The following is a 25,303-nucleotide window of genomic DNA, read 5'->3' as shown; positions in this document are numbered from 1 at the left end:
AGCCATGGAAACAGCTTTTATATCCATGTATACACTGTAGAAATATATTGGGTTTAGAATAAGAATGTGCTGTAGCCTGGGATGGCCTCGCTGTCTCCTCCTGTCTGGCATGTGTAAGGTAAGACGCAGTGTTTCCTCTATGTTGATGCAGGTGGCGGTCCGCCACGGTTAGGCATGTGTTCATCCTTGAGAACTGTAAGTCGTATAACTTATATTGTCAGTTCATTTAAGCCTGTATTAGTCTATAGTTCTTGCACATTTTTAGTTTCACCTTCACCTGCTAGCTAAATTGCACGTGGCTGTTTATTCTATACAACGCCCTTGATATCATATCATGGCATAGTAGGCTAAACCGTGATTATTTCATACATTCATGAAACATATTGGGGAAAATTCATTCAACATAATTCTCAGCCAAATAACAATTCAAAGTTGGCTATGTTATTTGAACATTTATAACCTAACCTGGCAGGCACTGCCTCAGTTTTGGTGTCTGCTGCGGTGCGCAGCGCTGTTCGGACCGTGCGCCGCTGCCCTTTCTTTTCCTCCATAAACTCCGCTCTCAGCTCCTCTGCCAGCTGCTGCATGAACTTCCTCCGGGACATTTTACAGCTGGTGTACTCCTGGGAGAGGATGTGTGTAATGATTCCAGCCAGTTGTAGCATGTATAAAGTTATATGAACACATAGACAGCTACCGGCCATCTACGTGTACCGCGCCTTTCACAGAGTGATCGCCCGGCGCTTTTCTTCCGATTCAGAACCGAGTCCATCCACGCCGTAGCCTACGTTACCGACTCTGGCTTTGCCTTCGGCCCATCGAGACCGCTAGTTACGTTTCTCTGACAGAGACTATGATTATCACTAAGCAACCAAGATGCATCTTCAACCACGCAAAAGATTAAAAACAAAACCGCAAAAATCCGAGCGGTCAATATGACAGTATGGCCAAAATAGGTAAAAGTGATTGTATTTTCATGCCTTTTGTGTAATGTATATAAAACCAATTTTAAATGAAAATACAGACTATTTTAGGAAAAGTCAGGTACCAGCAGGATTGTATTTTTTTTATTTAGCAAAGTTATTACAAATATAAATTTCACACAATCTAGCAGCATGTATGCTACTCAGCATTAATGGGCCAACTCTTTCTGAATTCCCCTATATGGAATTATTTTTCCAAAAGCCAAGAAAAATCAAATGCACACAGCAAGGCTGCCAACTTTGCCACTGAGGCAAATATGCAATTAGTTTAATTATGAATGGTTTCATACTACTTTGGGTTTTGGTTTCCCTATGAAGAATTTCTTGTAAAAATCATTTTGTAGACCTACAGTTCCTCAAAAATACAGTTCAATCAAAACAAAATCAAAATATGCCTCATTGTGTGTGAATAGAGGTGAATGAATATATTTGTTTGTGTTGCAGCGAAGTGTCAAATCCGTTTAATACGTAAAACATTTGGCTGCGGGGCGCGGGACTGGTGGGGGGGGGTCCGACAGATCTGCCCCCACTGCTGAAAAAAATCCTAGAGGAAACACTGAGACGGGTTCAAATTTAGTGGAGGAAAAGTGCTCCTGATTTGTTTGATAAACATTTGGAACAGAATGCACCTAATGAAATATCTTAAAGGAAGAGACAATCTTTAGGCCATGAGAGAAGAAGAGAATGAGAGCAATCCCAAGGCTAGCGCAACTTCTCCATCTTCTCGGAGACAGAAAGTCTGAGTGATATCCAACCAATTGGCGGCCCAGACGCAATGGCGGGAGGAGGAACCTGAAGCTGGATAAAAGAATAGGGAAAAGGAAGGTCCGGTGTCAGACCCGGAGAGACTTTGTTGGTGGCTAGGGAGAGAAAGTCTTGAAGGAGCGGCTGATCCATATGCATATGAAATATCTGTTTGCAATATCATTTTACTAAAGATTGTTATAGTTTAACTGAACGAATCCTGAGTATTCATTTCCTGGTCTGCCTTTCAACGAACACAATATCTAAAGTGGAAACTTTGAGAAGTAACCGGTGGTTCTTAAAAGACTCTGGCCTTTTGAGCCAGAGTAGAATCGATCGCATTTTTTCCTACAACACACATAGCTTCTATACATTTCTATATATTTCAAATGTAAACATGTCCCACCTGTCCCCTGGTCTGCTGACAGCTCTCAGACTTCATATTAAAGTTCCTCGCAGCTCTGTGACCTGTGTGAGGAAATACAACAACACGTTAGCAGGAGCTAGTAAAATGAAGGATTGGATCATTACTCTCATTGAATTGTGGGGGGTTTTATTCAACTTCATAGCATTTGAAAAGAAATCGAAATGGTTTCAAAACTAAAGGCTGACATATACCAATCTGTGATCAACTCCACATCCTCTGATTTTAATTGTTATTCATTAGGCTTTTTTTAATACTCAGAAAGTAGGTATAAGTTAATATTTTTATTGACCATGAACTCCAGAAATAAGTGTAACTTAGTGGTAGTAGTTGGAATGAAGTTGGCTAAGAAGATGTAACATTGAATGGGGTGATCATTTATACTTTACTGATAAAACAGAAGGAGGACAACACAAGGGTTAACCTTGAACTGAGAGGTAACACATTAAAATACCTTACACTTAACCAACATTTAAGCTCTTTTGTTTACATGAGATCAACCTTTGGTTTGTGGTTGTAGCCTACAGCAGAGTCAAAGCATAAGCTTTAATGTTTTGGTTTTTAATTTGCTGGGTGCATTGGGTTAGGGTTAGGGTTAGTGTGGTCTAGACCTACTCTATCTGTAAAGTGTCCCAAAATAACTAATAAATAAAACTGAATTTAATACTGGAGCAATTTCAAAGATTGTTGTTCCCATCAGTGAGAGGGTCCAGGTTAAAAAAGACTAAACTAACCAATAACTTCACTTATAGAGACCGGAAATATAACAACCGTGTTGTAATGCAGTGTTTAATATTTTAACCACAAGAAATATATAGATATTTTCAACATTGTCGTTTTCAGCAATTGTCGCCTTCTTTTTTTTCTCTGACGTTTTTGTCGCTTATTTTGATGTTTTTGCCTCTTTTTTTCCTGGCACTTTTTTCGAGGTTTTTCGACACATTATTGTTTTTAAAATCTTTTTTTCTTCCGTTCAGTTTTGTTGCCCAAAGATTTTCAGTTTTGTTGCAAAAGAGAGCAGGAGAGAAAGGAGTGAAGGAGAGAAAGAGAGGAGAGAACATTGTACCAGTGGAATTGTCCCTTTTACCAGCCATGGAAACAGCTTCTATATACATGTACACACACAGCTTCTATACATCTCTAATACAGTGGGGAGAACAAGTATTTGATACACTGCCGATTTTGCAGGTTTTCCTACTTACAAAGCATGTAGAGGTCTGTCATTTTTATCATAGGTACACTTTAACTGTGAGAGACAGGATCTAAAACAAAAATCCAGAAAATCACATTGTATGATTTTTAAATAATTAATTTGCAATTTATTGCATGACATAAGTATTTGATCACCTACCAACCAGTAAGAATTCCGGCTCTCACAGACCGGTTAGTTTTTCTTTAAGAAGCCCTCCTGTTCTCCACTCATTACCTGTATTAACTGCACCTGTTTCAACTCGTTACCTGTATAAAAGACTAGGGCTGGGTATCGTTCAAAATCTTTCGATCCGGTGCCAATTTCGATACCTCAGTTTCGATGCCGGTTCCTAACGATACTTTTTTCGATACCATACCAACTAACTGCAGACAGTTTACTCTGTCCGCACCTCTCCGTGTGTGTGTGTGTGTGTGTGTGTGTGTGTGTGTGTGTGTGTGTGTGTGTGTGTGTGTGTGTGTGTCAATATGCAGAGAGGACAGATAAGCTTGCATTTACGCACTCAGACACTTTTGGAACCGAAATTTGGCACCGAAAGATAAATCATTTTTCGATACTCATAGAATTGGAGTATGGAGTTTTTTTCGGTGCCATAAAACTATCGACATTCGGTACCCAGCTCTATAAAAGACACCTGTCCACACACTCAAACTCCAACCTCTCCACAATGGCCAAGACCAGAGAGCTGTGTAAGGACATCAGGGATAAAATTGTAGACCTGCACAAGGCTGGGATGGGCTACAGGACAATAGGCAAGCAGCTTGGTGAGAAGGGAACAACTGTAGCGCAATTATTAGAAAATGGAAGCTCAAGATGACGGTCAATCTGCCTCGGTCTGGGGCTCCATGCAAGATCTCACCTCGTGGGGCATCAATGATCATGAGGAAGGTGAGGGATCAGCCCAGAACTACACGGCAGGACCTGGTCAATGACCTGAAGAGAGCTGGGACCACAGTCTCAAAGAAAACAATTAGTAACACACTACGCCGTCATGGATTAAAATCCTGCAGCGCACGCAAGGTTCCCCTGATCAAGCCAGCACATTCATACAGACCATCTGGATGATCCAGAGGAGGAATGGGAGAAGGTCATGTGGTCTGATGAGACAAAAATAGAGCTTTTTGGTCTAAACTCCACTCGCCGTGTTTGGAGGAAGAAGAAGGATAAGTACAACCCCAAGAACACCATCCTAACCGTGAAGCATGGAGGTGGAAAGATCATTCTTTGGGGTTGCTTTTCTGCAAAGGGGACAGGACAACTGCACCGTATTTGGGAAGGATGGATGGGGCCATGTATCGCAAGATCTTGGCCAACAACCTCCTTCCCTCAGTAAGAGCATTGAAGATGGGTCGTGGCTGGGTCTTCCAGCATGACAACGACCCGAAACACAGCCAGGGCAACCATCAGAAGCATCTCAAGGTTCTGGAGTGGCCTAGCCAGTCTCCAGATCTGAACCCAATAGAAAATCTTTGGAGGAAGCTGAAAGTCCGTATTGCCCAGCGACAGCCCCGAAACCTGAAGGATCTGGATAAGGTCTGTATGGAGGAGTGGGCCAAAATCCCTGCTGCAGTGTGTGCAAACCTGGTCAAGAACTACAGGAAACGTATGATCTCTGTAATTGCAAACAAAGGTTTCTGTACCAAATATTAAGTTCTGCTTCTCTGATGTATCAAATACTTATCTCATGCAATAAAATGCAAATTAATTACTTAAAAATCATACAATGTGATTTTCTGGATTTTTGTTTTAGATTCTGTCTCTCACAGTTAAAGTGTAGCTATGATAAAAATGACAGACCTCTACATGCTTTGTAAGTAGGAAAACCTGCAAAATCGGCAGTGTATCAAATACTTGTTCTCCCCACTGTATAAGAGATGTATAGAAGCTGTGTGTGTACATGTATATAGAAGCTGTTTCCATGGCTGGTAAAAGGGACTATTCCACTGGTACAATGTTCTCTCCTCTCTTTCTTTAAGAAGATTTGAGATGTAAACATGTCCCACCTGTTCCCTCTTCGCTGACAGCTTCCTCTCAGACTTCATGTTAAAGTTCCTCGCGGCTCTGCGACCTGTTTGAGGAAATACAACAACAACACGTTAGCAGGAGCTAGCTGCTAGCGGCTAACCTTAGCTTTAGCACCGACTACCTGCGCCATTAAAAAAGAAAAGTAGCTTTGTTTCAGCTTTTAAAACCACATCCAGCAGTTTGGGACCTTTCTTTCTTCTTAAGAAACTAAACACCGGCGCGTTTTACTCCGCCGTCTTCATAACGATGTGACACACGACAACTGTCAGTACCCGATCCGTTCGGGTACTGACCACACACAAACAGTTAACGTTAGTTCCGGGGACGGACGGTATTACGGGTCGTACCAACAACTTCCGGTCAGATGTTTGTTTCCTAATAGGCTCGTTCGAGATGAACGATGAACTGCGCCTCGCCTGTAAAGTAGACGAGAGCAGGCGGCAGCAGCGGGGGCGGGGACAAAAGTCCGCTCTCAAGTCGGACAGTTTTCCAGCTGATTCCAGCAGCCTTCAGGCTGAACAGGAAGTGACAGAAACACTGTGGTTGTCAGTACCCGATCCGTTCCACCTGCACAATCCGTTCTGCGCATGTGCAAGATGACACGTATGCCATGACGTAGGCGCAGATGATAACGCTGCGTTCATTCCACCACCACCTTGGAATAACGGCACCGCTTCCACCTGCACGATCCGTTCTGCGCATGCGCAAGATGTTCACACGCTAGCCTCCAGCTAACGTTAGTTAGCTAATAGCTAATTCGGCGGACCGCTAGGTGATTATAGCGGGCCGTTAGCCTCCCCGGAAGCTAACGTTAGTTTAGCTAACGGTTAATTCGGCGGACCGCTAGGTGATTATAGCGGTCTGCCGTTATCCTCCCCCGGGAAGCTAACGTTAGTTTAGCTAACGGTTAATTCGGCGGACCGCTAGGTGATTATAGCGGTCTGCCGTTAGCCTCCACCGGAAGCTAACGTTAGTTTAGCTAACGGTTAATTTGGCTAAACGCTAGCTGATTGCAGCGGTCTGCCGTTAGCCTCCACAGTTAAGCTAACGTTAGTTTAGCTAACAGCTAATTCGGCTAACCGCTAGCTGAGACAGCATGTAAACTTTAAAAGACCCTCAAAATAAAACTTGAAAATAAACGTTAACATATATAACAGCTGTTACGTCAGTTCTACTTTACTTGTGCTCATTTAAAATACAATCACTCAATACTTGTCTTTATTGTTATTACTGTAATGTCTTAATTTATCTGTAGTACGCCTGCTTTTCCCATTAAGTTTGACTTAACGTTATTTTAGACTGAATCTAGCTGCAGAAACAACGTAACCAGTGGGGCGGTGCCTGTTATTTCGAGGTGGCATGAACGCAGCATTATCATCTGCGCCTACGTCATGGCATACGTGTCATCTTGCACATGCGCAGAACGGATTGTGCAGGTGGAACGGATCGGGTACTGACAGTGGTCCGTTCGGGTCCAATTCCGATTTAATAAAATGTTATCAGACCCAAATATCAGCTCCTACACAGTCTCCAGTTGGTTTTATTATGACAGAGTAGCTGTCAAAATTCTCTACATGCGATCTGTTGCTGATTTTAATTAACAACAGACTGTAGGTGATCTGTAATCTGAACAGATTTAGTCTCTCTGACTTCTAAACATCACTATCAGCCTCACTACATGTGTTCTGTAAGGAATAAGCTTTTAAATCAGACAAATCACAGTTAAAATCCCTCCGATTCAAAATCAATAAAAAGTTTATATAAAACGTCATCATGTTGAGTCGATTCTGAACCAATCAGCTGTTCGATCAGCTGAGAGGCCTGCGTTTCCCAGCATGCCCTGGGTCCACCTGCGTCCGCCAAGGGGGTAAGCTTCGCTTCTGAACACGAACCTCCGATGGCGCCATTTTGTTGCTACAAAGGTATCACCTCTTGTTAGCATTCCACTGACCGCCATTTTTTTTTTACGTCACTTGACTGCGAATAACTTTACATCTGAAGCGTTTAAAGACTCTATTTGTCCGTTGTTTAATTCTAAAGAAACACGACAATGTATAAAAGGCTCCATTACCTTGTACCTGACGTTATGGCTCCGTAGCAGACGCTTTTGTAAAAATAGGCTAACGATTGTGTCATAACCAAGTGACTTACTGTCGCACAGTAGAGGAATTGCCGTATAGTACAGGAGAAGCTCGCAGGCAGTTTCGACTTACATTAGCTGTTTAGGTTTAATTACGAATGTTAACTAGCATGTTAGTTAGCAATAATTAGCCTGTGCTTATGTTATCTCCTTACATATACCTACACTCTCCGTCTCTGTTAGATTGGAAATGATTGAGATTTCTCTTGGCACAGCTACAAGAAGACTTACAACTTTCAGACATGTTGCTCACGTCACATTTACGCTGTCTCTGTCAGTTGGAGGCTGCGCAGTAAAGGAAGAGATCACCGGAAAAGTGCTTCTAATAGCCTTCACTGGTCTCCGTCCAGATCAACGGGGTCTATTGGTCCATTAATATATATGTCAATGGCGTCCGCCTGGCTCTTGCAGTCGGTGAAAAGCAACTGCGCTGCCTGCGTCTCAGAACTGCGGCCGCCTTGGTCTCGTGAGATTATTGTTGCCCATGTGTGCATGACGTCAGAGCAAGTCGGGATCAAGTCGGACACAAATCTAACCGGCATGCATTGGGCGCCGATCGCCGGTGATCGATTCTGCGCAGATCTGGCTCATCTCGAACGAGCCTAATGTAACCAAGGGGGTAATGGTGCGTTCTTTTTGTCCACCGAAGTCGTTTTACGAGTTGTTTTCCGGAGTTACGACCCGGAAGTTGCAAAAAGAACGCCCCCGAGGTCGTATTTACGACTCGTCAAGTCGTCTGAACTCAGAGGACCCCGAGCTCACTTTCAAAGATGGCTACGTCATGCATCACACGTAGTAAACATTGTGGTTATCTACAATTTTAAGCACTTTTGTCTTTGTTGTAACCAAATGAAGAAGTGGTACACATAGCGCTGTATACTGCTACCTATAGGCATGTCTCTACAGTCTTATTAGGAGTTAAATACTGCCTAATTAGTTATTTTGTAGCTTGTGCAGCTGAAATTGGCTAGAGACGCTCGGTTGCTATATGACAACAATGGCTTTAAGCCGAGTCTTGAGCAGAAAGCAGAGCAGTAGCCTAACGTTAACGTTAATCAAAATGTAATTTTCATGTATCAAACTGTAAAATATATGTGTGTAATATGTCAATAACTGGGTGAATAGAATCCTAAATGTTACTAAAAAAAAAACGGCACATTTACGTTGTCTCTCTCAGTTGGAGGCTGCTCAGTAAAGCAAGAGATCACCGGAAAAGTGCTTCTAATAGCCTTCACTGGTCTCCGTCCAGAGCAACGTGGTCTATTGGTCCATTAATATATATGTCAATGAATGTAACCAAGGGTTTCTTCTGTTGCCTAGACTCAGGTTTGACTATAAAATATAAAACACGGGCGTCCAATGCCGGAACCAAGACGGCACTGCACGTCTCTCTTCATTCAACCACAATACAGTCAATACTACACTTTATCCACTTCCGCTTTTCCCTTCACAATAAAAGCTCTAATGTTTACTGTATATCTATGACTGTAACTTCCTCTTAACCCTCCTGTTGTCCTCGGGTCAAATTTGACCCGTTTTCAAAGTTTCTGTATCAGAAATATAGGTTACTTAAAACCAAATTGCCAGTACAATGAAGGATTGGATCATTACTCTCATTGAATTGTGGGGGTTTTATTCAACTTTATAGCATTTGAAAATAAATTGACATGGTTTTAAAACAGTTTCCTGATTAAATGCAGTGTTTCCTCTAGGATCTTTTTCAGTTGTGGTGGCGGCGGCGGCAGGGGGGGGGGTAATTGGACGTCAGTGTACGGGCTTATCTGCTAATGTTAGCTGCCCACCATTACCTTGAAACCATCCAGCATATAGACGGTACCGTAGGGTGATTTAACGTCACCGCTCATTTTACTAGTGATGTTACCCGTGAACCCCCCTGCTTCGAGGCATGTATCGAAGAAATGAACCAATTTGGAATGAGCACCATCACTGTCCCAAAGTATGTCCTTCCCACTGTCAAAGCACTGCCCCAATCAATTGACTCAAACTATTTCTATTGATTCCATTCAGCATTGTCCCATTAGCATTTAACCTCTGACACATATGTTTTCCACGTATACAGAGCCTACAAATATTTCACACCAGGGATCAAACTCATAAAATTCACAATTAAACACAAAACTCAGTAGACTTGAAAAGGGTAAATGATTCACTTCGGTCCACATCTTCATTCCCCTCTTGTAAAGACCTTTCTCTCCTGGTGAAGGATAATGCCGAACATAATCTTATGAACAGGCAACATTTGTAGCAAGAACCAAGGGGATAAAAAAATTAAAAATAAAATACGTTTTCACCGAATAAAGTCTGTTCTCAATGGTGTTACGAAATCAACCCAGTTACTCCAGAAATTCCTAAATTTATCTGATTCTAGTCTAACTAAGAAAGTCAACTTTTCCATCCTGTAGATGTTATACATTACTTCAACCCAATCCTTCATTTTAGGTACCTCAGTTTTCAGCCACTTCCTGGTAATGGCTTTTTTACCTGCCGCTAACATTACTCTGAATAAATATTTATCCCCCGAATATATTATTTTCTGGTTCCCTTTTCCCAAGTACAAATCAAAAAATGTAAATGCAAGTTCCATCTTCAAAACTTTTTCCATGCATTTCTTTAATTCGAGCCAATAAGGTATAATAGAGGAGCATTCCCAAAATATATGAAAATGATTGGCTTTACTTTCTCCACATAGTCTCCAACATCTCGTATCCTGAGATTTCTGTTGTGCTGGTGTAATAAAATAACTTACTATGTTCTTCCAACCATATTCTCTCCATGAGAGGGAGCATGATGTCTTCCATTGTTGCTCATTGATCTCTTCCCATCCCTCCTTCGACAACCTCCTTCCCCCCTCCTTCTCCCACTTTTCTTTTATATATACTGTATTCTGACCTTTTAAATTCTCCACTTCTTTATATAATTTTGAGATTAATTTCTTGCCCAGATCTGATTCATATGCTAAAATGAATAATTTAATTATTCCACTCTACCTCCTCTAAACTGGACTTTTTTATTGATTGCTCCATATAATGCCTCATCTGCAAATATCTGTAGAGATCCTGATTTTTTAAACCAAATTGATTCTTTAGGTCTTGAAAACTTATAATTTTCTTCTTCTTAAAGAGCTCCCAGAATATTGTTGGCCCCCCTCCCCATATTCTGAAGCTCCCATCCATTGTATTAGGTATAAAATCTGAATCATGTGCAATCCACCGCAGTAACCTACTCTGCTCTATAAGGTTATTCTTTGCTATAATCTCAAACCAAATGTTAAGAGATAGACCCAACCAAGGATTTAGTTCCTCATTAAGATGCTTTCTCAGTTTTTTAACATTTATTATAGCTTGTATTGGAATGGTGGTTGATGTATGGCCTTCGATGTCTTTCCATCCCGCACTGTAGGCAGGATTGCACAAGTTCCACATAGTTTTTAGTTGCGCCACCTGGTAATAGCTCTTAAAACAGGGCAGGGCTAGTCACCCTTTAACTCTGGGAAGCTGTAGAGTTCTATATCTTATCCTGTTCTTTTTCCTTGCCAAATGTATCGGGAGATGAACCTGTCCCATTCTGTAAATTCTTTGTCTTTTACTTCTACTGGCAGAGATTGGAATAAATACAATAACCTTGGAAGAACGTTCATTTTGATCACTTCTACCCTTGAAGCTAAGCTTGTGAATGGGATTAGGTTCCATTTTACCATATCAGATTTTATTTTTGAAATTAATGAATCATAATTTATGGATTTCAGTTGAGATAGGTCTTGGGGTAGATCGACTCACAAATATTTAATGGATTTTGAATCCCAATTGAATTTGAATCCTTCTCTTTCAGCACGATCCGGAACATAGTTGAAAGTGAGGACCTGTGTCTTTTTCACATTCAATTTATAGCCTGATAATAAACCAAAGTCCTCAAGTGTTGACATGAGTGCCGGAAGAGATTCAGTGGGATGCGTCAGGTATATTAACATGTCATCTGCGAATAATGCTATTTTCTGTTCATCCCCCTCTATGTCTACACCTTTAATATTTTTGTTTTGTTTTATCCATTGGCTCAGGGGTTCCAAATAGATAGCAAAGAGGAGAGGGCTAATTGAGCATCCTTGACGACATCCACGTTCTAGTATGAAGGAGCTTGAGAGATTTCCATTGATCTTAATCCTGGCTGTGGGTTTATTATAGAGAGATTGAATAGTTTTGACAAAAGTTTCATGGAAACCAAATCGCTCCATCACCAAATACAGGAAATCCCACCTGACAGAGTCAAATGCCTTTTCAGCATCCAGTCCCACTATTATTGCTTCTAATCTTCTTTTTGATTATGTTCTGCATTACATGCAATGTGCGCCGAATATTATCCTGTGTCTGTCTTTGTTTTATAAATCCAGTCTGGTCCTGGTGAATTATATCTGGCAAAATCGTTTCTAAACGTCTGGCTAGAATGGCAGTGAATAGTCTGTAGTCTTGGTTAAGAACACTCACTGGTCTATAATTAGAGCATTCCAATTTGTCCTTTCCTTCTTTTGGAATAAGCGAAATAAAGGCTTCCTTCCAGGAGTTCGGGATTTCTCCCTTTTTGAGTACCCAGTTAAATGCATTTTTCAACAGGGGGATCAATGGTTCCCGCAGCACTTTATAAAACTCAGATGTATATCCGTCCGTGCCTGGAGCCTTATTTGTCTTCAGCTTCGAAATAGCCGAGTTGACTTCTTCAGTCGAGATCTCCTTGGTCAGATTTGAATTCTGGTCCTCAGTTACCCTTGGCAAACTTAAAGAATCTAACAATGAGAGTATGATTGATGAGATGATTTGATTCTTATTATTTATGTCTGGTTGAGAATAGAGAGCGCTAACGTTAGCTCGCTACTAGCGCGCTGCAATCATGCAAAATAAAAAGCAATCCAACAGCACATTATACAATGTAAACAAAGACACGTTTTCTTGCGGCAGCCTTTATAAAATGAGCAGTGGTGGTGAAAGGTATTATAGTCCACGGATGTATTAAGAGAACGTTATAATCTAGTCATGTCATGATGGGAAGTGGAAGTGACTATGCTCTTCTTCTCCGTTTTTGGTGAATTTCTGTAGCAGAAACCGCGCCGCCTATAGGCCTGGAATATGAAGTAGCGTGTTGAGTCATTTACAAGTGGATTCGTTTGGACGCAACTTTTCTTGAAACGAATCCAGGGAAGACGGGTAAAAAAAATATCGTTTTGGTACGTGTGGACGGGGCCTAAGAGATGGAGGCAGCTCCAACTTTTCTCTCAGGAGATTCTGAATAAAATCAATCATCGACTTGGCGTTGTCCTCCGCTCCCTCCTTTACACCGTGAATCCTGACATTTTCCCTCCGCGAGCGTCCCTCCTGATCCACCAGCCTGTTCTCAAACCGTTTCTGTAGCTCCAGTAGTTCCAGTGTAGCATCCTCAACACACTGCAAACGCTTCTCGGCCTCCAATATCCGCCCCTCTGCATTATCAATCCTGTTATTTGCCACCCTAATGTCTTCCTTAATTTCTTTTAGAGTGACTGAATTTTCTCAACGGAAATCTCGCAGTTCACAAAGTATCTTCTCCAGGCTCGCCATGCTCTGAGTGGTCTCTTCGCCCTGATCTGCTAGCTCTGATGCTAACGTGTCTTCGTCTTCGCTTCCACTGGCGACCTCGGGTTTTTGAGACTTTCTTCCTAACTTTCCTCTCGGCATACTCTTCGCCCTTTCCAAATTATGTTTAACCAGTATGCCAGTTGCTTTTTGACAAGTAAACAGGGCGTTCAAAAGTTAAAGTCGGGGAGCTCACTTTTTTTGCTGCTGCCATCGTAAAGGTGCACCGGAAGTCCCGACTCAAATTATTTCTAATACCACACTGGCAGTAGACTACATGTCAGACTGTTAGATTGCTCACATACTGTACGCCTTCTGCACTGCCTAGCTCACCTATTTGGCTGAGGAGACAATGTTGCTCTAGGCTACGTAATGTGTTCTTCATTCATTTCCCTCCCAAATTGATGTCTTTGTTTACAAACACAAGACAAGTTCACAACCAAAATCCTAACTTTATTGTTTTTTTTGTGGAGAAGGCAATTACATTTTAGCTACGTTTTTCATGTTGGTTTTGAGCGGTATGCGTCCCCACTAACCTGGAAAATGGTTTTAAAACAGTAACGTTAATACAGCGTGTCGGAGGAATACAGCGTTAGTTAGGTTACAGGTTAGCTCAGTCGGTGGAGCGGGCGCACATGTTTGGAGGTGTGTGCCTCGGCGCGGGGGGTCCGGGGTTCGGGTCCGACCTGTGGCGATTTCTTGCGTGTCTTCCCCCTCTCTCTCCCCTTTCACGTCTGACTGTTCTTTCCATTGGGGGCTGAAATGCCCCAAAAAACTTAGAAAAAAAACCCAACACATTATCCGTGTCTTTTCCCGTTGGTTGTCCTGCAGATAACACAAACAAACACCTGTCCATGTGCTGTTTGGATGCTCGCATAAGAAAACAGCAGCACATCTTTTGTTATTGTGGCCTCCATGTTTTCACACACCTGATGCTCTAGGCTCCGCCCAACTGTTGGTGGCAGTCATGCAAAAAGTTGTTATGCCAAACGCCAATATAACAGAAGAAGAACAAGCATCCCGACCATGTGAACGCTGCCAGTCGGAAAAACAACGTAACCACGGAGGCGGTCCCTGTTATTCCGAGGTGGCATGAACGCGCCATTGATCCCGACTTGCTCTGACGTCATGCACATGTGGGCAATGATAATCTCACGAGATCAAGGAAGCCGCAGGTTTAAGAGGCAGCCCAGCCAACATTTTTATGTGGGGCACATGTGGGTAAAAAGTGGGCAGAATCATGGGCCCCAGGTGGGATTGTCAGATCACACCCATATGGGATTGTCCGCGGGTTCCATGTTGGCCCCAAGCCAATTGCCCATGTGGGTTTAAGGCAGGATTACACCAGGTTTTAGATGGGCCCCAGCTGGGCAAAACAGACAAGACCCATCTTGGTCCTAGCTTTAAGTCCTACGTGGGGCCTACATGGGGACAGTATGGGCTGAAATATGGGTTGCAAGTGGGATTGTCCGTGGGTTCCATGTTGGCCCCAAGCCAATTGCCCATGTGGGTTTAATGCAGGATTACACCAGGTTTTAGGTAGGCCCCAGCTGGGCAAGATATGCTTTAAAAGAATTCTAATTGAGTACTGAGTACAGTTTGAATAAACATCCAACCTAGAGCTGCAACAGTTAATCAAAGAAATAAATTATTAATCACCAACCAGTTTGAGTCAGGCTCTCTCTAATTTAAAAAATGGCCACATTCTCTGATTTCAACTTTTTATTTACGAATATTTTGCTGATAACAGACAAAAATGATCAACAGATTCATTGGTAATGAAAATAATTGTTCCAGAAAAACAATGTAACAGTGTGTCAACGTTTTGTCTTCTAACTGAAAATATTTTAACAGTTTAACTGTACTTGTACCTGAATACAACTCACTCATATTCCACCACTGCTCAGTACTTTTTAATTTGGCACTGGCTGTCTGGATGCCCTTCGTCCTCCTCTGTCTCTTGCCCCAATGAGCCATTTCGACAGTGCCCTCTCTGCCTCCTGCTGGTTCACCAACGAATTCTTCTTAAGAGCCTCTGTAAAAAAAAATTGGTTGACAGTATGAGCTAGCATTAAAAACATATTCTCTTTAAACACCATTTACAATTAAACAAGGGCCAACTTCAGGGCCAAATTGGCAAAAGTATAAAGGATATGATGGATCATCGTTATGGATTTTTAGAACAAGAAAATATTTATGAAGTACTTGAACTTAATAAATTTTATTACTCCCTCATAATCATAATTAATAGGGTTGGGCATCGAGAATTTCAAATCTGATCATGGGTTCCAAATTTAACATGCGCAAGTTTAGGTTTCCGTAGCGGCCAGGCTATGGGCTGAAATATGTGCCACCAGAAACTGAATTTGAATCATTTATATTTGAATTTGAATTGCTAAACTTGAATAATTGCATTGAAAAACTGAATATGAATCACATAATTTGAAATGGTATTGTTTAATTTGAATCATTGCATTGAAAAAATTGAATCTGAATAGTATACTTTGAAATTGAATTTATTCGTTTGTAACTGAAATCCAATAAAATTTGATCTTCACTGAAAATTCAACTCTCTATATATTCTCACATTCAGTTCTCACTATTCAGATTCGGATCAGCAAATTCAATTTCAAGTTACTGAGACAGACATCCGGGTACTTGGAGGATGAAGGAAGAGCAATCGAGCGCAGATCGATAGGTAGAGTTCAGTGGCGCAGGATTAGCACTAAAGATGCCAAACTGTTTTGGTGTTGAAACAAAAAAAATGAAAAAAAAAACAAAAACCAAACAGCAAGGGATAACAGTTCACAGGTGAGAATGTGTTTTATGATATATGGCGCGCATCTGGACCTGCAATCTGAGCCCCGGCAGCGGTAGGTGGAGAATTCTATGGCCGGCGACAGCGTCTCTTTCCCCGGGCAGGAACACCGCTTCGTCTCGCTGCTGCGCCGGTCCCCGCTGATCCAGATCGTACCGGCCAAAGACAGAGTGGTGATCGGCAGGATCTATCACGTAGTCCAGGACGACCTGTATGTAGATTTCGGCTGGAAGTTCCACTGCGTTTGCCGGCGGCCGGCGGACGGAGAGAAGCTAAAGCGGGGCAGCAGAGTCCGTTTGCGGAGCTCACTGCCCGCTTCCTGGAAGCCAAAACCGACACCACTCTGCTGGAGGCCCGGGCCGTACTGCTGGGACGGCTGGAGGAAGGGAAGCCCGGGAGAACTAGAACCAGGACTCAGCGGAGCAGACTGTCACAGCCTGAAGTTTAAATCAGAGGTTTCCTAAAGGGAGTCTGCCGGGACTCGGACTGTGGATGACGAAACCTGATTTTAAGTCTCGTTAAATAAATAACTACATGCAGAAATAAATGAATGAATAGTGGAGGAGTGAGCCTGGACATTTCAGTCTGTTTAAACTTCACTTTGAAGCAGAACCTCTTAGTTCAGAAGGGTGAAGTTTCTGTTTGGACTCAGATCTGTGAACTGATTATAATAAATATTCTTTTTATAAACACATGAATTAGTCTCTTTGTTTTGTTTGTTACTGCACTTGATGATAAAGCTACACTTTTAAATCACAAACAAAACTAACTTTAATATGTATATAAATGCTCTAAGGAAGGAGACACACGATCAGATATTAGAGTTGATTAAAAATAGACTCAAATAATAATTTACTATTTTGCGTTTTAATGTGGAAACATCTTGTATAAACTCAGGGGACTGGCTCTTACATCACATTGTATTGCAGGCTTGCTGATGTACAAAGTAAACCAATGCAATTAAAATGTTTAAATTAATTAACATGTATTTTTAAATATGGATAGTCACACTATTTTGCATGCAGCAGGCTAGGCTAAGGTAAGTAGCGATAGTTCATTTTAAGTTTACTTAAGTGGAAGAATGTGACTAATAAACCTAGGCCTACTAACACCAGGCATTAAATTTTGAACATTGTTAACAGGTAGATTATATTATCTATGAATCTCTGGGTCAAGGCGAGGCTGTGCTCCAAAACGTATGTGCTGGCCGAAGAGGAGTCCTGTGTATCTGTGCCGCTGAACTCTACCTATCGATCTGCGCTCGATTGCTCTTCCGGATGTCTGTCTCAGTAACTTGAAATTGAATTTGCTGATCTGAATCTGAATAGTGAGAACTGAATGTGAGGATATATAGAGAGTTGAATTTTCAGTGAAGATCAAATTTTATTGGACTAACGAATAAATTCAATTTCAAATTATATTATTCAGATTGAATTTTTCAATGCAATGATTCAAGTTTAGCAATTCAAATTCAAATATAAATGATTCAAATTCAGTTTCTGGTGGCACATATTTCAGCCCATACCAGGCGCTTGTTGTGTTGCAGCCATGGAGCACAGTAAGCAGTGCTCTAGTGTGGCTTTATTTTACATTGAAAAAGCCCCGTCAAACTACAACCCACCATTGAATCTAAATAAATCTTTCCTCTTATTTGTGAAATAAGCATGTGACCCGTTTCAACTCCACCCCTCAAAGAATCAGAATCAAGAATCAATAAGAACCGGAATCGAAAGGAAGAATTGGAATCAGAATCGTTAAAATCCAAACGATGCCCAACCCTACTAATTAATATATAATAGCTTTGTGAGATGTGTACACATTATCATAAAATAAAATGATGCACATTTTTTCACATTAAAATGCCAAAATGCACTAAAAGCAATAACTGATGAACGAGGCTTCAATGGTACAATGCAGGCTTCAGATTTGAAATGCAAATAGAACCAGCATTATTTGGGTAAAAAAAGTTGTTATTTATATGTTGATTTAAGCTTATTTATTATTAAAAAAATTAGATGAGCAGTTTTCAAAATAGTGCAGTCCAGGACAGAGATTCCTTGCATTTTTCCTCTAATTTACTTTAATTTGAAAATGCCAAGGTGCTCAATACCTTACTGGTGCGTAGTCAAAAAAAAAAAGATACACAGATACAGGGATTAAAGCAAGAAAAAATAATTTCACAGAAAAGTTTTTACGCCCTGTTATCTACGCCATTTCGTCAGTAAAGGTCAGCTTCCCATAGGTTTTCGGGTGCTGCTCAGCCCAACAGCTCTTCTGTTCTCTAACACAGCATTCAAGTTGTAAGAAGGCTTTAACCCACACAATCTAAATACTTGAGACCAAGAGCATTTTTAAAGGAAAAAGAAAGGTGATTTTGAACAGCTTTTCTATTGTCAGTTTGCTTTTATGTAAAGTTTTCAATCTATTAAGCTTAAGACTTTTATAAAAAATAAACCATCTACTAACTGCTGAGAGGGAATCTAACATTATGATATAGTCTATCCAATTTAAAAAAAATATTTTATATTGCCCCCTCAGCAGGTAGAATCTCTGTGCTTTGTCCTCCGGTTGATTCAGTAGCACACAATAGACTCTGCAGGTTAGGCTACAGGTTAAATTTAAGTTTACTTAAACTTACTTTACTTAACGACAATTATGAGATACTTGTACTTTACTTGAGTATTCCTATGTGATGCTACTTTATTTTTCCACTCCACTAAATCTCAGACGGAAATATTGTACTTTCTACTCCACTACATTTATTTGACAGCTTTAGTTACTTTTCAGATGAAGATTTGACATAAAAGAATATATTTTAATATTCTATTCTTTTGTTTAAATTCTCTGCTCTTTCCTTTTCTTTTTTAAGATTTTCTATGCACTTGAAATGTGCTATATAAATAGTGTATTATTTAAAAAAAAACATTTGATACAAAGGTATGATGCAGTAGTTAATAAATTACCCAAAGTATATATAAAGGGCCCAACACTAATGAAGAACATTCAAATCTCTCATGTTTGTTAGTGACACAAGCAAAAAATGTAATATACTTTAATAATATAACACTGCTGCACAATGAGTACTTTTACTTTTGTTACTTTATGTACATTTTGCTGCTATACTAATGTATTTTTACTCTTGTAATATTTTGAATTCAGGACATTTACTTAATTGAGTATTTTCAGACAGCAGTATTTTTCTGCTTTTACTTAAGAACATGGTTCAAAATTAGCACCATCTACTAGCCAAATGCTGGTAAAATATGTAAGTGGCTGTTAGATTTGCTTCACTCATATGTCAAAAAAACAATGGTAATCTATTGAGTGGCTCGTCAAATTTGAACATTCACTCGACATTTGGCTGGTGGGAGAAAAAGTTAATAATAGCTGCTTTATTTACATTTATTCAAACCGTGGCATTGTTTATCTTTTCATATAGATAGACGTCTAAACTCTGGGACAAGGCCGTTACGTTTAAATACCTGCCATGCTGATTCCAAACAGACAGCTTTGTCAAGGCAGTTTGGGCTTCAGATAGCTTTTACAAATCATGATCTGCTATGAACGTGCACACACGTATTGTTTGTATCACGGTCGCTCAGTAAAGGCACGGTCGCAGTCTTAACGGTAGCGGTCGTTGCCGGTAACGTACTCATATGACAGAGTGCACGGACCGAAGTTTTGTGACTAGCATCTAATGACTAGCAAGCACCGTCTTACCGCTGCTGCCGTCCAAAACATGCGCTGCAGAAGCCCCCGGCTCCCTCAGTTTGAGACACCAAGAGCTAAACGGCTTCCCGTCTACATCCTTTTCCTCTTGTCCTCTATTCATGCCCAGCGCCATTTGTTTTAACTCCTTTTTCAACTAAAGCTGCCTCTATCTACCTCTATGGTATCTACATGCTCCAAGTATGATAAAATTGGCCTCTATTTATTTTAGCCGCGTTAACATTTCGGCAAAGACCCGCCCTACTTTGCATCTGATTGGCTAGAACTCGTTTCATTGGTTGGTGGAAGTTCGATGATTGGTTAAATCCATAGACAGTATGGTTAAATCCAGCGCATCAAAACAAATCCCTAATTTATTTATTTTTCTAAAATAGTCATACGCCAGAAATCGGGCACCAGGCCCGAGTACTTATACACCCCCCCCCCCCCTCTCACCCCTTAAACATTTCTCATCAAATCTACACGATTCATGTAGGTCACCTATTTTGGTTTCAAAACGGCAAATTTCGCCGAAAGGGGAGCGATTTTCATGTCTGCATTTTACAGTTCGCACACATCTATTTTTAGTCTCAAATGCGAGTGAAACACCTGCACAACAAAAGCGCACATTTTTATTTTTTTCCTCTCATTTTCGGGCCGACAGAGTACTTTAATCCCTGCAGATGGAATGCTCTTTAACAAATGATTTTCATTAGTTGAAGAACTATTTACAATTTACTTACCATACACAACGTTGAAAAGACACAAGTCCTTAAACTTCTTTTTCCCGTGACGGCCAAACATGTTATAGTCCAATGCCAGCTCGTTTGACATCATTCGCCTCGTTGCATCATCTACATTTGTGCCCCCTATATCTGCCACCATGGCAACCTATGGATGAGAGCCAAAAGGAGAAAAAAAGGCTTACATTAACTGCCAAGACAATAAGCTTCAAAGATTTAACCCTCATGCCCTCCTTAAAAAAACTTACTCTCGACACCTTCGAGGCAAAAATGTCCACGCACACAAAAACTGTTATTAAATCATCATATATCAATATTTTTTTCTGCTTTTTTTTTCATAAATCACTTAAACAACTTGTAAATTGCTCAAAACTACCAAAAATTTAATAATTTTCTGGATTTTAACCCTTTAAATGCCAGTTTTAAATCTTTGAAGTAACAATTATTTATGAAAAACCCAACAAAACATTAATTATTTTCCATAAAATAAATCATAGGGGAATGGGGCTTTGGTGGGGATTAGAGGCTTGGATATGTCAAAGATAAGTAACAAAACTGATTTGATTGCATTAGTATTTTTTATGTAATTCCAGATACTCCCTCTGGACACCTTCGAGGCAAAAATGGCCCCATTGACTTCCATTATAACCACATGTTTTGATCTCTCTGCCTTTACAGTATAAAACCATGCATTCTGTAATGTCAGCATTTCATTTGGAAGAAAACTAGTCATATTTGACATTTTTACAGTATTTCACCAGATTCAACCATTTTGCCCTTGTAGGCCCATGCATGAAATTATAGTTATATTATGGAGCTCTGTGTGTGTGTGTGTGTGTGTGTGTGTGTGTGTGTGTGTGTGTGTGTGTGTGTGTGTGTGTGTGTGTGTGTGTGTTTGTGCGGAACCTGTAAGCAAGCATTGATCATTTTAGGGCTGAAAAAAGGCATCTTTTGAAGGATGCATTTCATGTGTCTTTGAAGACGTGCTTGAATAAAAACATTGTCTCCTGCATTTGCTGTAAACTGGCGCTTATCATTTCAAATGGTTTGTGGGACATGGTGGCCCTGAAGACTGGTCTCCCACTATGGACATCCCACAGGCTCGGGTGTGGTCCCCTTTGGACCGGGTACACACCAGCCAAGTGTGAAGTCCCATGTATGTTAAAATCTCTTGAGCATCCACATCACTCCATCCTGAGATTGAACACCTCCCGTGTAGGTTTGTCATTTCCTGAATCAGCTGATCATGTCAAGAGTGAAGAAAAGGTGGAAAGAGGATGCCACATCATGGATTCTTGATATGGCATATCTCGTGGGCTCTGGCATCATGCCGGTCGGTGCTTGAATATTGCGCAGCGTCTCAGTATTAGATGGAGACCAGACTTGCCAATTCTTCCCTGTCCATTCAATGTTAGGATGGACAGGATCTTCAGTGTCCTCTCCACTTTCAGAGGAAGGGTTAGAGGCACTCACAGAGTTGGAGGACACCAGTGACCATTTTGTCAGACTCCAGAAACTTGTGTCATCTTCAGATGAGTCCTGCAGTCTGCTGGAAGATAAAGGCTCCTTCTCTTTGCTCCAGGTCTTTCTCCTTCTCTAGAGCCAGGTGCATCAACACACTAATAGTTGTTTCTGTTTACAACAAATGCAGGAAACAATGTTTTTATTCAAGCACGTCTTCAAAGACACATGAAATGCATCCTTCAAAAGAAGCCCTTTTTTCACCCAGATTTACACAAACTCTCTCTCACACACAGACACGCATGCACACGCACACACACACACACACACACACACACACACACACACACACACACACACACACACACACACGGCTCCATAATATAACTGGCAAAAGTAAGGTGCGCTTTTTTCACCACTAAAATTATCATTGTTTGTTTACAGATTTACACAAACTCTCTCTCACACACAGACATGCATACATGCATGCACACACACACACACACACACACACACACACACACACACACACACACACACACACACACATGCATACATACACACACACACACACACCCAACCCACACACACACACCCACCCACCCACACACCCACAGACACACACAAATATACATATATACACACACACACACACACAGACACACATACACACACACATATACACACACACACACACACACACACACACGCACGCACGCACACGCGCGCACACACACACACACACACACACAGAGCTCCATAATATAACTATAATTTCATGCATGGGCCTACAAGGGCAAAATGGTTGAATCTGGTGAAATACTGTAAAAATGTCAAATATGACTAGTTTTCTTCCAAATGAAATGCTGACATTACAGAATACATGGTTTTATACTGTAAAGGCAGTGAGATCAAAACATGTCGTTATAATGGAAGTCAATGGGGCCATTTTTGCCTCGAAGGTGTCCAGAGGGAGTATCTGGAACTACATAAAAAATACTAATGCAATCAAATCAGTTTTGTTGCTTATCTTTGACATATCCAAGCCTCTAATCACCACCAAAGCCCCATCTACATATTATTCATTATATGGGAAAAAAACATTTTTTGTGTTTTTTTTTTTAAATAATTACATACTTCAAATACATAAACTGGCATTTAAAGGGTTAAAATCCTGAAAATGATTGAATGTTTGGTGGTTTTGATTAGGTAAGAAGTTGTTTAAGTGATTCATGAAAAAAAAGCAGAAAAAAATATTGATATATGATGATTTAATAACAGTTTTTGTGTGCGTGGACATTTTTGCCTCGAAGGTGTCCAGAGGGTACAAAATGAATCATTTAAGTATAAAAGACATGTAAGAGTAAAAAACACTGGATTTAAAAAATTTGACTGAAAAGAAGGATTCCTACAAAATTTCATGCCATAAGAAGTAACACAGCAAAAATGATCACGAAATGAAAAAAAAAACTTGAGAAAAATGTACAAAAATGACCGAAGAGGGCATGAGGGTTAAAAATTCAGCCAAAAAGTCAACTAAACATTTGAAGTTGTAGCCTTTGTGTAATTTACTGTAATGTAATACATATTTTTTATTTTGTAGGCTAATGCAAATCAATAAAAAAAAAAAAAAACTGAATACATTCTGAATACATGTCAAACGAGCTGGCATTGGACTGTTTGGCCGTCACGGGAAAAAGAAGTTTAAGGACTTGTGTCTTTTCAACGTTGTGTATGGTAAGTAAATTGGAGAAGTTCTTCAACTAATGAAAATCATTTGTTAAAGAGCATTCCATCTGCAGGGATTAAAGTACTCTGTCGCCCCGAAAATGAGAGGAAAAAAATTACAATGTGCGCTTTTGTTGTGAAGGTGTTTCACTCATATTTGAGACTAAAAATAGATGTGTGCGAACTGTAAAATGCAGACATGAAAATCACTCCCCTTTCGGCGAAATTTGCCGTTTTGAAACCAAAATAGGTGACCTACATGAATCGTGTGAGCATGAACTGCCAACAGATTCATCATGCATATATGGCAAACTATTACATTAACATTACTTACGTGGCAAAGAAGCACACTTTCCAACAGTGTTTGAAACAACTGTGATCTGATCAAATCTAAATGTGACAGGAAGACAATGGTTGAGAGAAGTCAACAGGAGGCACTTTTTATAATTCATGTTTTTGCACGTGTGGTTAACATTCACCCACCAAATCTCAGGTTAAATTCACAATTTTAACACACTTGTAGATGAAAACTATATAGCCAGCCTAGAAATAGAACAATGGGAGAGTTCTTATTTTGTTTGGATTGGTCATATTTTTTCTTAGTAATTATGTCAGGTGCATTCACACATATTGACTGATAAGACTATAATTAAACTCCTTGGCAGCTACATTAAGCTGTCAATTAATGGCACTCTCATAAATAAGAGCTAGGATGAACACTGATAGGTCTAGATGTACTATTGCAGAATAATGCTTCTGGACTTGAACTAAACTGAACGATTAGTTTTAACAAAGGGCCAGCATGGCTGATAGATGTCAGTCTAGTTAAATTGTCAGAACTATCCATTATATCATTCTTTCTCAAACCTTTTTCCCGGGGACCCAATTTTAACAAAAATAACAAACCATTGTGACCCAATTCATAATGGCCTTATCTATAAATCATGAGAAAAGCGTTTTGGGGAGAAATTTAACATTCCTGACCATTTTACTGCCATTACCACACCATCTTATATTAACTTGAATAAGTAAATGAGCGATTTTGAAGAAATATATGTTTGATAAATCACAACTTTGTTTCATGCACATCAAACACACACACAAAAGTGAATGTATTGCGTTTGAGGATTATTTGCAGCAGCGCTGTTGATTGCATAACTTTTGTGGAGACACTGTCATTGCTCCACAGCGGATCCGCAACACACATTATAAAGTACACAAACAAAATCCCATTAATAAAATGGAGCCTTCTTGTGTTTGCACTGAGAAAGACAGCATTTTCAGCCTAGAATCATACAACTGCAGCTGAAACGTTTAAACAATTAATGTAATGTAATACTAGCTTCATCACTGCTTACACAGCTTGTTTTATACAATATTACCAAATGTCTTTTAACTAATTCACACAAAACTAAAAGGAAAAAAGCAGCAGAGGCAACAAAAGAGCCGCCAGATGTGGCTGCTGAGCTAATTCAGGCCCTGTTTACACGATGACGCTCTCGGGTGAAAACGAAAAAATATTTTATCGGATGTGCCTTTCGTTTATATGGCGACGACGTTTTTGGGGCTTAAAAACGCAAAAAAAGTGAAACCACCCTCCAGAGTGGAAATCTTAAAAACGCTCCACCGTTGCGTTACCGTCTAAAGGGTAAAAACGCAAAAGTCTGAAGACAGAGGTATGGAGAGAGACGAGAAAAAGGC

At 40.4% G+C, this 25,303-nt stretch overlaps 1 long non-coding RNA gene across 1 annotated transcript; it reads right to left on the bottom strand.

The window, feature by feature from the left end:
* Positions 1 to 2,135: 2,135 nt before the first annotated feature.
* Positions 2,136 to 23,959, bottom strand: LOC120559430. Its single transcript, XR_005639271.1, has 5 exons — positions 23,937 to 23,959; positions 20,414 to 20,561; positions 15,016 to 15,179; positions 5,365 to 5,429; positions 2,136 to 2,195 (listed from the first exon to the last, which is right to left on the bottom strand). It is a non-coding gene; the product is annotated as an uncharacterized LOC120559430 (long non-coding RNA).
* Positions 23,960 to 25,303: the final 1,344 nt, after the last annotated feature.

Source organism: Perca fluviatilis, chromosome 5, assembly GCF_010015445.1.
Source record: "Perca fluviatilis chromosome 5, GENO_Pfluv_1.0, whole genome shotgun sequence".
NCBI classification, from domain to species: Eukaryota; Metazoa; Chordata; class Actinopteri; order Perciformes; family Percidae; genus Perca; species Perca fluviatilis.
Note: the sequence above shows the minus strand (reverse complement) of the source record. Positions and strands in the feature narration are given on the sequence as shown.